At 41.5% G+C, this 13,762-nt stretch overlaps 1 protein-coding gene across 2 annotated transcripts in view; it reads left to right on the top strand.

Annotated features, from left to right (window-relative positions):
* Positions 1-13,762, top strand: part of CHST11 (carbohydrate sulfotransferase 11) — a 168,903-nt gene that overhangs the window by 74,954 nt on the left and 80,187 nt on the right. The window lies entirely within an intron of this gene.

The raw sequence follows: 13,762 nt of genomic DNA, 5'->3' as shown, positions 1-13,762 counted from the left end.
TGTTTGAGGAAGCGTGGCAGTTCTTGCAGCTGATGTTGAACTAAGCAGATGACATTCTTTAAGTCAAAGTATTTCTATCAGCTTGCTGACATCCACTCTTACCAAGTTTCTAGGTTTTGTTTCTTTCTTTGTTCTTAGTTGGTGTTTGCTTGCTTTTTAAATGGGGCTTTGCATGCTGCGCTCAATACTAACGAGACTGGCAATGTCAGACAAGCAAGTGTATGCATTTTGGGAAAACAGTACCAAGAAAAGGCAGTGAGTAGAGGCTGCAGTAGAAGACATCAGACTGGAGATAACCCCTAGAATATTTCTTCAAATACATGGTTCATCTTTCTTTTTCTTTTTTTGCCCAAAGAGATGTCTATCTTATTTTTCTTAAGGTGGCAGGTTAGAGACTGGTCTGTATTCTGGCAGTAGGGTGCTTGTTCCTCAAGAATTCACCAGTAATTGTAAGGATGGGGGAATGGAGATCAGACCCCTAATCTTTCCTTGCTGAAGCAGTCATGATCAGCCATTTGTAAAGTTAGCTCAGAAGTCAATATATAATAAACACACGAGAAGACAAGGCCAGGTTGGATGGGGCTTGGAGCAACCTGGTCTAGTGGAAGGTGTCCCTGCCCATGGCAGGGGGGTTGGAACTAGGTGATCTTTAACGTCCCTTCCAACCCAACCCATTCTATGATGACATTTTTAGCCAGAATTTCCCTCTTACTGATCTAGGTAATGAAAACACCAGTTAGATATTTAACTCTTGACCATCAGCACCTGTTGAGCTCCTGGTGTTATGAACCCACGTTTTTCTCCTGGGTGTCGATGGCTCTGTGTGCCATCACAGGAACTCTTCGGTGCTCAGTTTAGCTGCCTCAGAGGAACAGTGGAGCTGATCGAGCAGGTATTTGTAGCTCTCCTTGTAGTTCAAAGGAATCTGTGTAATTCAAACAGCAGACTTAGGCTGCTGAAAAGATGCCCTGCAGCTGTGGCTCTGGATTACTACAAGCTAGGTACAGTTGTGATTTTTTTAAGGCTAGGAAGCTTTAAATATTTACTGTGTTCATGTGCGTGTTTTTTGCATGATATAGTATAACAGGAGAACCCAACTATGGCTTGCCATCCTCTGCTATAGAGTATGCTGTACATTTCACATGCTTCAGGTTTCCTTGCATAGGCAGCAACGTGCAACATGACTGCGGCTGCTGCTGTTCTGGGAATATCCCCAGGACCTCCAAGAAAGGTGGGCAAGGGAGGGGGCTGCCTGCTTTGGGATGGTATTAAGGGCCCATACGTCCTTGCATGCAGTGTACTCCTGGCTGTTCCCTGTCACGGGAGATGAGAATTTGGCCACAAGAATGTGTGTCTATATGAGAATAGGTGCCAGACAGGGTCAGTACTCTCTCAGATTTAGAATGCTGTAGTTTAATCTGAGTAAGGTTTTTCTGCTGTGTGTCCAGCATCAGGTTGCAGTGCCCTCATAAAACCAGATGGAGACAGGTTGATTTACACCAACTAAGAATTTGACTGTGGGTATTTACTATGTTGACATATAACAGCCTCTCTGATCCTGCGCTATTTTTTCCTTCTATGGAGTTGTTTGAAGATGCCATCATTGGTCTCATGAATCTCTTTTTGGCGTGGTCAATGATTGTGAAAAGGAAAGAAAGGGAAGGGAAGAAAGAAAAGAAGAAAAGAAAATGGAAAAAAAAACCCAAAACAGAAAGGAAGATTTGGCTTGAGTAAATTCACAGGTAGCAGTGATCTGGAGGTGACTGAAAGGCTGGTGTTGGTGGCTCATAGGAGCTGAATGTTAGAATAGCAGTCAAACTTTCAGTGGACTGATCATAATTGTTCATATATTTGGTGGAGGAGGAGAGGATGAGTGGATGGACATAGCACTGAATTAAGGCTAGAGGAAGTGCCTGTGACAAAGCCCATGTGTTATTTATGTCTTAGGTGAGTGTCTGACCTTATGATTATTGTAAAAGAACGAACAACGTTTTTGCTCTTTTGCCTGTTGTACTAGAGCAGAATGTGAGAAGTGCATTTGTCTGTGGACAGAAGATTTCTTCTCTAGGGCTTTCACTGCAAGATTTTTCATGAGTGCTAATATACCGTGAGGAAAAGAAAATTCAATAGAACTGGATTTACACTGAGTAAGTGCATTTCCAGGCTGTGGGCTCTGCATACATGGCAGTCAGTGTGCAGAGCATGTCTTTGAGACCCTATTATCTTTTTTTTTTCCTGTTCATTTTTGGTGGAGGCTTAATAATAAGGTGCAGAGGTACCTGCGGCAAATTTTGAGGGCTGAAATGGACCATTTCTTTAATGAGTTCATTACAAAGCCAATTTGGATCTGTATTAAGCAGAATTATTTTTCTTCACACATGGTTGTAAATGGAAGGAGAAAGAGGATTCAACACAGAGCAAGTAGCAAAGGAGAGTATCTAAATGTAACTGAACACAGATGAAGAGCCTTGCAGGAATGTGACATAAGCTTGCATTTTATCTTGGGTGGGTTTTTTGTGTGGAAACCCCAGGAATTTAAGAATATGGGTAAACAAATAATTGCAAGACCTGTTCTTAGAAGACAACGTGTACAACTGTGTCTTGTAATTTGCATGACTGTGTACAGCCCTACTGCTCCAAAAATAACAGAAAATTGTGGATCAGCCCATGAGCTGGAGTCACTAGAAGTTCAGAATTGAGCAACATCATACTTGAGGCTTACACACTTTAGTGGTTAACGTTCATCAGTTTGGTGCAATGAATGTGCTACTGAATTACAAGAAATTGCAAACCAAAATAGACCAAATGTTGTAGGAATGGGAAATAATTGCATGTTTGAAGTTAGAATTTGTCTTCCAGTTGTCAAGATTAAAATTTAATTATCATTAAATACAGGCTACATCATTGTTTGATGTATCTATCTAGACTGCTGAGAGGAACACAGGGACACAGCAGAGATCCAGTCCTGTGTCCATTAGGATCCAAATCCGAGGATGATTTTGTTTCAGTTTCTAGTGATTATTGCCTGACTTTAGTTCATGAGTCCCCACGGCTATTTCACTGAAGGTCATACTGTTTGCCATTGGCTACTTGCCTTTTCAAACACATTTTTTTTTGTCAAGGGGATGTATTTCTAGGTGGCTGCTTTTGGTGTAGTTGGAGCCAGGATGTCTAGTGATTTGCTAAACCTGGTGAGTCAGAGCTGTGGACCTTGTGTTGCCTTTGCATTATGAAATTGTATTAGATTGCTTTGGAGCTGTTGCCTTGCAGACAGTATTTATACATCCTTAGTCACCTCAGGTCACAAATGCTCCTTTTTGGGAGCTGCCGTGTGATTATCTGTAGCTTAGGCTGCCAGACAATTACTGTATCAATCAAAAATGGGGAAAAAATGTAGGTCTCCAAAGTTACTAGCCAATTTCAGTAAGACAAGAAGATTACACCAACGCTATACACTGATTTATCTCCCATTTTCACATATATATGTCCTGTGTGCTGAATTTTCTCCTAGGGACAGCAATACAGATATCCCGATGTGAACTTTACAGTAGGAGAAATAGTGTAGATTATCTAAAGAATACGTTATCTGTTATTAGATTATCTAAAGAATACATTTGACTTTATTGATGCTTTGCAACTGATTTGAATAGTCATAAATATGTACGTGACCTTCTTGAGGGCAAGAAGTGGCCCGAAAGTCCTACTAATACTGAAAACATGTGTTGTGTGATTGATGCTGATCTTTGTAGGCAAATCTGTGCAGATAATAACATGTGGTAAGTGCAGCTCCTAATCATACTATTGGATTGATCATAGATTAAGAACTTCGTAATGGAAAAAGATACAGAATGGAGACATAGGGAAGAAAAGTAAATGTTCAATGACAAACTTCAGGTACGTACTCCTGTTGATAAACAACAACTTTATATGTAATTAGCCTTGCTTGCTGCAGCAAAATGCCTGCTGATGAAAGGAGCTAATTGATTTATTCCATGGATGACTTCTTATGCAAAGACATTACTTACTGTCGTGCTTGGAAGTTGTAAAACAGCAGCTGGCCTGGGATGAAATATTACATTAACCTTAGCAGAAAAATTGCACTATTGAGAATGCTTTGTTATTAATTACTGATTACAAATGATAAGAGCCTGTTTTAGATGCTGGGGAAATTACTTGGGGAGGGGAGGGTTTCAGGTACGGTGTGCTTCATAGATCATTTGTTGTGACATGATGGATGCCTTTGTAAGTCAAGAGGAATTAATCAGACAAGTATGTACAGTAACTACCAGCACTCAAGGCCAGAATTATCCCCAGGACATGCTCATTCAAGTTACTGCAGTGCATCGGGATGAATTTTTGGGCACCTGTGTTTAATAAAAGACTTGTTACCTGCATGAAATGAAAAAATATAGTTGTCACTCAAAATAGCTCAGATTTCCCTGATAGAAAAAGGAGCACTAGACACACCTTTTTAATTTCTCCAGTCCTTGACTCATATTTTATTATTTTGAGAGCATATGAGTTTAAATATGAAGGCTTTCTGGAGTCATGGAAGTATGAGAAGAAAGATTTAACAATACAAGAGACATGGCCAAACACAAAAGGATTGTATGTGTTGGAGGGGAAAGAGGATAGCATGGCTTTCAGAACTGGGTGCCTGTATGCAATGTTAGGGGCTCCCTGTTAGACAGGCACTTGGGCAGCTGTGTGGAGAGAGGACCTGGGCTCCAGCACTCTGCTGACCTGGTGCCGTTCAGCAGCTTTTTGTGTTTAATTGTCTCCAAATAATTTCAAGGCCAGGCTGGATGGAGCTTTGAGCAACTTGGTCTAGTGGAAGGTGTCTCTGCCTGTGGCAGGGGGGCTGGAGCTAGATGATCTTTAAGGTCCCTTCCAACCCAAACCACTATGATTAAATTTGGCCTCTGGTGACCTGAACCGTGTTGGTTTAGTCAAATGCTTGCTCTGAGTTGAGTAATGTTCAAATGAGGAAGCTGCTGCTTCCTCTGCATTAAATTCCTTTCTTTTCCTCCCCTCTTGGAAGTTATATACCAAAGACCTGGATAATCATAACTCAAAATGCAGGAGGATGTGGCGGTTTGGAGGATGAGGAAGCAAAGGGCAGTCAGAGAATTTCAGTGTTTGCAAATAGGTGTAACAAGCACAGTTTTCTGCCACTGGCTCTGCAGAGGCAGAGTGCATCCTTTCCGTCTGCACTTTAAGAAGTGCTCCAGCATTGCTGGCTAAGCAGCTGTATCCCAGTATTCTCAGCCTAGACCTTCTAAACTATGGCCCCTCTTGCTTATTCCTGGCACAGGTAGTTTTCAGGCAGCTTTCTCCGTTGTGTGAAGGCTAGCAACTGTGTTTGTTTAACTGCCTTTTCCCTCCTGTTCTTTTGGTTTTGGTTTGGTTTGGTTGGTTGGGTTTTCTTTGGTTTTGTTTTCTTTTTTGTTATCAAAGTGTTTTCTTTATGCAGCAGAATTGTAGCCCACTTGCAACAGGGCCAGATGATCTCTTTAAATCCAGAGAGCCCAGCTGCAGCCTCTCTCCCTGAGGGACTGCAATGTATCCCAATAGACATAATTATGAAAATAAGAGAATACAGACATAAAACTTACTGACTGGTACTTGTAATTCTCATTCAGTATCTAATATTAAGGAGAGGCAGAAGTAATTGTTAAATTTGCAACTATTTTCAAGAGTTTAGATTTTCCAAGTCCCATTTTCACAGGCTTAAACTGTGACTGATGTAGCACCTCAGGTCCTATAAACTGATCTGTAATATTCATTGATATTATATGTAATATTGATGTGTATTATTCACTCACTTTTTATCTCTGTACAACATAAATTAACCTCAATAACGTAACCAGCTGCACCTTACCAAAGCTTTGTTCAGCGAACGTGCAATAATCTGCCTGTCTGTTTATGGAGAGAGATTCAGGAAAGTTTCTCTGTAAACGTAACAGACAAAGCAAGATTAAAATACTGCCCCTTGAAAGATGTGGCCTTGGAAGCCAGCATGCCTTTTGGGACTACTGTGCTAAGGAAATTCACGGTACTGCAGGGAGTCAGCCTGTAGAGCTTTTGTACAAGTGTGTAAATCATTAAATCAAGCACAGATTATTTAAGGATACTTTCCAAGCAAGTTTTCTTTTTGTTGAAGTTTGTGGGGAGGTACAAGGTGGGTTGAGCTGGGTGCTGCAGTCCAGTCCATACTGCTGGCTTGGTGCACTGGAGCAGCATGCTGCCTCTCCTGCAGGGCTGCACCCACATGGTCAGGGACAGGGCTGAGCAAAAATGTTGGCTGGAAAATAGGCAGTTTGGGGAATGGCTGAAACTAGCTGTGAATTTGGGCTGAGTTCTTCCAGTGGTGGTAGCTGGTAAACACTTGGGTTGACTTGGGATTAATCTCACAGGGGTGGGTGGGTTAATGATGGATTTGAGGTCATTTGACTGTGCATCATCACACACTTGGCAGCAGGGTGCTCAAGTCACAGGTGACACTGTGCAGTGAATGTCTTCAGTCTCTCCTGTTGAGGCTGCCTTGTGTTCTGAAACTAAATAGGTGAAATGAGCAGGATTCTAGACTAACAGGCTCTTTATTAATCCTCTTGTCATGATGATCTGAGGCTATAATAGAGTAAGAGGCACAGTCATTTTAAGAGCTTGTGTGCTTGTCTGTTGGTCTAGTAAAACAAGGAGAAAATTGTGCCTAGCTCTATCAGTCTTAATCATCTGGTATTGTCAGACCCTCATGAGGGCAGTAATTAACAGTGCATTGAATCCAAAGCATGAACTGGTGGGGCCTGGGCTGTCGCTGCCGATGGTCAGGGCGCTCACCCAGAACCAGAGAACAGGAGCTGAATCCCTGCAAGCAGAGTACGCGTGCCCTGTGCATGGGAAACACCCTAACTGCTGGTTGTTGGAGTTGTTCTTACATTTGCTTGTTTAATCATCACACTGAAAGATTGGTTGTTTCAGTAATCATCACCTGGGCCAGCCACACTTAAACTGCTTTTGTTCACTGGTTTTCAAACCTTGCTGCTTACTCGTACGTAAGAGGTATGGAAAGAAAAGGAAAAGAAAGTGTTTTTACAAGGCAATACCTATACAGTATTTGAAGACAGCAAACCCAGTGTTTATATTGTGTGTGTATTTTTTTCCTCTATAAAAATAGCATAGTAGCAATCATATTGGGGCTGCTCAAGTAGATCTTTGTTGCTCTACCAACCTTGGCGGTTGTATATCCTGGTGTGCATGAGGTCTTTTGAACCATCCCTGCATTTGTGGGGCCATGGCAAAGTGCGGGGGGCAGAATGAAAACAAAATTTTATTTCCTTCACACTGAGACTATTGTGTAGTTGCACTGGAGGGGAGCATGGCTTTGTATTCTAGGTTTTCCAGCACGCTCTCAGTGTAGATGTTTCAGTCTGTTCATAACCTTGGGGAGAAGAGTGAAAACTAATCTCCTGAAAATTGATGACAAAACTCCTAAGCTCTAAAGAGGCCAAACTTCTTGTTAAAAGATCTGATCCAGGGGATCAGAAGGGAGCTATAATTGCAACTGTTGTTTTATCTCCCTTTTCACCATTCCACACATTCCATTGTACTAGAAAACACTGAAGAGTGTAAGTCTGATGCTGAAAAGATTTCCTCCTCTTTTTTTTTTTTTTTTTTCTTTTCTTTTTAGTGTCGTAATAACTGTGGCCAAAAACAGTTGGCAAACTTACAGTGCACTGAAGTTCATATGTATTTCTGGTGCCTGGAAAATCCAGGAAGGAGTGTTCCTTTCTTTTTGCTCTTAAATCACATCTGAACAGTAGTCTGAGTGTGGCTCCAGCACAGAGCTAAAAGCAAATCATTACATCCAAAGTAAAAAATCATGATATTCCCGCAGTCAGATTGCCTGGCTGCACAGCAAATTAGCAGACCTCTGTAGCTATCAAATTGATGCCCTAATATAGATCTTTTCTCCCTGTAAACGTGGGCTGTGTCTTAGATCATTTCAGACAAGCATCTGGGGATTAGTAAGAGGAAACGAATATTAATTCAATTAGAGGGCAGAAGATGAACGTACAAACTGGCATGGGGAATTGACATCAGGAGCTGAAGTAACAAGGACATCTAGACATCCCGTCTCTAGCTGGGAGAGGACAGTTTCATCTATTCAAGTCAGGCTTGGCTTTTGCCTTGTATACATTTCACTTAAGAGATGGTAGTTGAAGGAGTTGTATTTACATAGCAATACAGTTAATGTCATAGTTTGGGAGCTAAGCCTTGTTGTCAATAGATGGATGGAGAGCTGGAGAGCACATGCACAGTGGTAGCTTTCAGTTCATTTCGGTACATTAAATATTCATAATAAGTTCAGCTGAAGGAGAAGAGAAATGTTTCATTGAACTGGTAAGGAGAAGCTGCAATCATTGGTACTTCTCCAAAGTGTAACTTCTTACTTAATGTAAATTGAATGAAGGTTCCTGTGGTGAGGGTGAGATGCAATATTAGGTACTTCCACAATTGCTGCTTTCTTTCTGTAAGAGATTGTTGTGCCCCTGACATCACTGTATAAAGTAATAGCCAAGAATGACTATTCTGAGCAGTTTGTGTAGGCACAACAGAGGCTTTTCCCTCCTTTTTTTCCATAGCTTTGGAGGTACCAAAGCCTGTGTATGGACCTGTGGATTTAAATGCCACATATTTGCAGCCTGGAAGCAAATGTTTCCACGCTGAGTTTCCCAGGCATGGGCACTCTGACACTAAGTGGGTAAATCCTCTGCCTGAGGCTTCTCTCACCCTCTCTATGCACACTCCTATTTATGCATGGTTTTCTGCCAGTCTGAGTCTCCATCTGCAGAACGTAGGTGCTCTGCTCAGCTCTCTACCTGATCTACAGGTGTGAATCTGCAGAGATGCTTTTGCTCTGTTGCTGCGCACTTTCTAGCCCACATAGGGCTCGGCCTCTGGAAAGAATTCAGGGGCTCTGGGAGTAATGCTAAAAACGTACACAGTGTGCACATACAAATATGTGGTTGTGTATGTTTGGGAGTAAACTTTACACCATAGAAAGCTTTGCCTTGACAGGATGGTGAAGGAGCGTGATGTACACAGCTGGGTCATGTCCAACTCCCAGACAGCCTCATAGGGCTCAGTTATGCTGCATGCAGGGTGTCTAGCTGTACGGACAGCAGTGAGTCTGTCATTTTCTCTGCAGCTGTTTTTATCTTTGCTTCATAGAAACTTGGGTTAATAAACTGTTGCTGAATTTGCAGCTGTGTGCGGGGGTGGGGTTAAGGTTATCTCCTTGCCAAGCCCTACTTTTCTGTTCTTGCCATTCCTCCTCGCCATTTCCTCCAGCCCTGAAGTCGTCTTCTCAGCCTGATGTCTTCAGCTCTGCTCAGTCTCCCTCTCCCATTCCTACCTTTTATTTTACAAAAACAAGGATATTTTCACATGAATTACTGTACAGGTTTACAGCCATGGCTTTATCAGAAAGTGGTGGAGCCAGACACTAAGAGAACAAGGGTGGACAGTTGATGGCAAAGCAGACAGAGGAGAGACTTCTCCCTCTGAAAATTACACTTCTATGCATTTGTTTATTTTTAGTTGACTAATGCAAAAATAAACCAAGCAAAAGAAAAGATTTTTTTCCTGTCTGCTGGTGAAGAGAGCTCAGTGTCATCTTTTGAGTTTATAAAGAGCAGTATTGGTTTTAATGGGAACGTAGGAAAAAATCTTCTATGTCAAGAAAGTAATGGCAGGTCTTGTTATTGTTATTATTAAAAATGGAGAGAACTAGAAAACAAGCAGTGCAGGATCTGTGGTTTCACCTCCAACAACCTCTAAAGAACTCATGGGACACTGAGATGTAAATGCATCAAAGGGCTTTGTTTTCAAAAGGGGTGTAACAGATCACTCTGTGCATCATGCTTACAGTCCCTGAATTACTGATATGCTGCTGATATGTAGCAGACTGGTGGGGTTTTCAAGCGTCACATCCATGCCTTGCACAGAGTATCATGTCCTGGTCCTTTTTGACAGAGCCACTTCAGTTTTCACTTGGGCTGTTAAGTGAGTTACTGTATAAAATATTGACGCTGAAGGAAGAAAACTGCCTTTTTACCCAAGCGTAAATGATCTTGAAACAAAATACATGGGACAAAAGAATGATTTCTTAGGCAGGCTTGATGAATAATTGATTTCTGCTTCTTATGACATTATCAGTGTAATTAAATCAGTGGCTAAAGAAGTAAGACAGAAGGTATCATCTGCTAAGATACCAAATCTCTCTATCCGACCGTTGGCAAAGTACTGCCATCTGTTATTAAAGGCTGTCCTGCAGTCGTGCAGGTTCAAGATCTGTCTTGTCACTAACAAGTCAATCTTGTGTAAGTACCAACATGATAAAAATCCATGTATTCCATCAGTTATCTGCATTTAAAACTAACCTAAATAAGCTTCCCTGCTTCCCTGCCAAACCTGTTCCTGCCTTTGGAAGCTGTACGTTGAAAGGATTCTTGCTTTGTGCAGACTGGCTTTGCTCAGCGTATGTGGGCATTGGCATGTGTCTCCAATGGATCTGTCACAGAACTGCTGGTGGTCACTAACTTGGGTCATTCAACCAAACATCAGAAAATGGTGGCTGTTGTGATTCCTTTTGCTCCGTTAAGAAGTATGTTGAAAAATTGGAGAGGCCTGAGGAATAAGAATAGGGATGGGAAAGTGGTCTGGATGCAGCTGGGCTTGGCCAGCATGTATATATATCTTTAGAAAGCATGCTTACATGGGACTGCTATTTCATCGCATGGAGACATATTGTTTCTTCTGTGTTGGAGACATAGGCCACAGAGGGTAATTACAGAAGCCAAAGATAAAACTAAAGGAGAGACCTCAGCCTGCAGCTGGAGACACTGTAAGTAAATCTGTAACTCTAAACGAGTGGTTTATTACAATTAACAGCTACTGTTGCTTTATTCTTCAAAAATAATTCTGAGAAGCAGCTTCTGACTTTCCTCTGACATCTCCTGGACACCACAAGGGTCTCTTGGAATAAAGCACTCCCTTGTGCATTCTCACCATCATGGACATCAGCCTCAGATCCCTCATACACTGAAGTGCTAGACTATGTTTCACCACAAAGCTAAAAGTCCACATGGAATAAGAAATTTAACTTGCTAGGTCAGTGTGTAAGTGATGGAATGATCTGATGTCTTTTGAAAGTCAGCAGAGATCTTTTTGCTGGCTTTTGCAGATGTTGGAACAGCCCCTTTTATCACATGTAAGAAGAGTCTCATCCAGTGGCTACTGAAGTCAGCAGAGAGACTCCCCTGTTCTTACTTGCCCTGGGGTCAGTCCCTCAGTTGCACAGACTTAAGGAAATGCTCCATTCACATTGTTAGCAGCTCTGATTGTGTTTTAAATACTACATTGAGCAACTGGTCCCAGAGAACTAACATCTGTTCAGTGATACTCAGCCATGCTTACTGTAGTCTGTGTCTCTGAGTGTGGGAATGTTAATGCTTTCGTTGAATCACCATAATGATAATACAGTAATCATCACCATGTCAAAGCCGCAGCGATAGTGGCCTGGCAAGGTGTAGTTCTTGTGTCCTGCTGTGCTGCAACTATGTTCAGCCAGTGCTCTTCTATGAGCTCGTTTGCTCGATGAGAACACCCTACATTTTACTACTGGTTTTGCTATTAGTATTTTTTGTCATCAGCTCGTTATGCGTCTGATTCTACACTTGTAAAATGAGTTATGCCTGTTTATCCATTTCTCGGGGGCATATCAGTGGTATAATTATTGTCTGCATAGTGTTTTGATTGTAGGAAATGACAAATATAATTACTGCTTACAATTGTGTATCTACCAAAACTACACAGCTACCATGAGATGTCTCTTAAATTCCTCACTTACTTGAAGGCAAGCCAAGTTTTTCCTCGTAACTACAATTAATGTATAATCAAGATGTACCCGTTTCGTTTTCTGCTATATAACATTGTCACTGCAGCATCCACTAGTATATACCAAGTCTGAAATGTTTGTCTGAATGACATCGGGGAGAGTGGCAGAGGCCTTTATAGACCAAAGGCAAACTGCCTGCTCATGCACAGATATGAATGTGCATGTGTGCATACCCCAGCTGCTGCTGAAGTCCATGAATTAGGGATGTGCTCAGTCCTGACAACAGATTTTGTACCGGTCTTGAAAAGTGATGTTTTTGTATGCCAAATGCTTTATTATGCATAAAAAATATGGACTAGTAAAGCTGAATTTTGATTCCACAACATGTATTTGCATGACTGGGTATGGTTGGCTTTCTGTACTCCAGCTGCTGAGCTTTGAGCTGAAACAAGTAATTCTCAATGGGAAGAGTAATTGTTTCAGCTCAGAATTAAGTGGCTAATCATTAGGAATTCAATTGGCATGAAGTGCACAGCATTAATCATGATACACTAATGCGTCATCAATGTGGATGTAGTGTGTGCTCCACTGAAATTTGCTAATTAAAAAATGTGGCTTTTATTGGAAAGGGTTGATGTGTGCTCTGTTGTTAAGCAAGATATGGGAGTGTCAGTCCCGGAGAACCAAGGGGTTTTAAAGAGGTTGTGCTGCTGTTCAGAGCATGCATTAGTGAGGGCTGAAATACTTAGAAAAGGTACCTTTTCTTCTGAAATCTGATACTATGGTTGACACTAAAGATGTAGCTTGAACAAAGTAGTGTGTATGCCCTGAGTGTGCCTTATGCCATGACAAGGGAGTCCCAAGTTGCACCAGGAGTGCAGCTGGGTTTCTTGGAGCTGGCACATCTCTGAGGGGACAGAGACGCTCATGCTTGGGATAGACCTGATCCACTGTGGAGGGGAGGACATTCACACCTGACAACTTTCACCAGCACCCTCAGACCACAGAGGCATTGACCAGCTGTGATCTGCACCACAACGGGCTGCACTGGATCTCTGTATCACAGTCCTCAGGCTAGAGACCAGAGTTCTGCACCTGGGGCTGTCTCTGCACGTTCTTGCTATTGCCTATGTTATCCCGAGATGTTTTTGATCGAAAATCTGATACAGTAACATAATGAATGATGCTGAATATTAAACTGAATAGCATCTGGTTTATTCTTAATAATTTCAGATAAAATGTTGCTATTTCCCTGTATTGTGGAAAATTCCCTAGTTGCTAACCAGCAGTTACTGCATGTCTCTGAAACAGAATTATTCATTGTATTCATTTGCTTTGCAGCAATGCAAGCTCCCGTGTTGAGAATTAAAAAGTCTATGTTTAACGCCTGAGGGCACAAATGTAACCTGTTTAAATATCATTCTTCAATTATCCTTTGAATCATCTGCCTTCTAACTCTTCCCAGACTCCGTAAAATACCCTTCTGACTACCTATCAAAAAAATAGTACATCTGTTCTTTCAGTTCATTTCCCTAAACTGTAATCAAGCACTGTCTGTGTAATAAAAATGAAAAGAAATGTCTAGCTGGAACAGCATTCTTCACTTTTAATATTGAAAAATGCATTAATGTTCCCTTATCAAATATATCCATTTAACAAATCATTCCATTTCCTTCCATCTTCACCTTTTTTTTTCTAAAAAAAGGCACAGAGAGCCATTCTTTGCTGGTCATAAAGGCCAAGCTTGATTTGTTTCTTATGCTATAATTTCATGAAACCTAAAAATGGATTATGGCAGATAGCCTGTTGACCTCTCTTGTTTAAACAGAGCGAAAATATTATAGGCCGCTACTATATGTG

This window comes from Falco peregrinus, chromosome 6, assembly GCF_023634155.1.
Source record: "Falco peregrinus isolate bFalPer1 chromosome 6, bFalPer1.pri, whole genome shotgun sequence".
NCBI classification, from domain to species: Eukaryota; Metazoa; Chordata; class Aves; order Falconiformes; family Falconidae; genus Falco; species Falco peregrinus.
The sequence above is the reverse complement of the archived record's forward strand: the minus strand, read 5'-3'. Positions and strand labels throughout refer to the sequence as shown.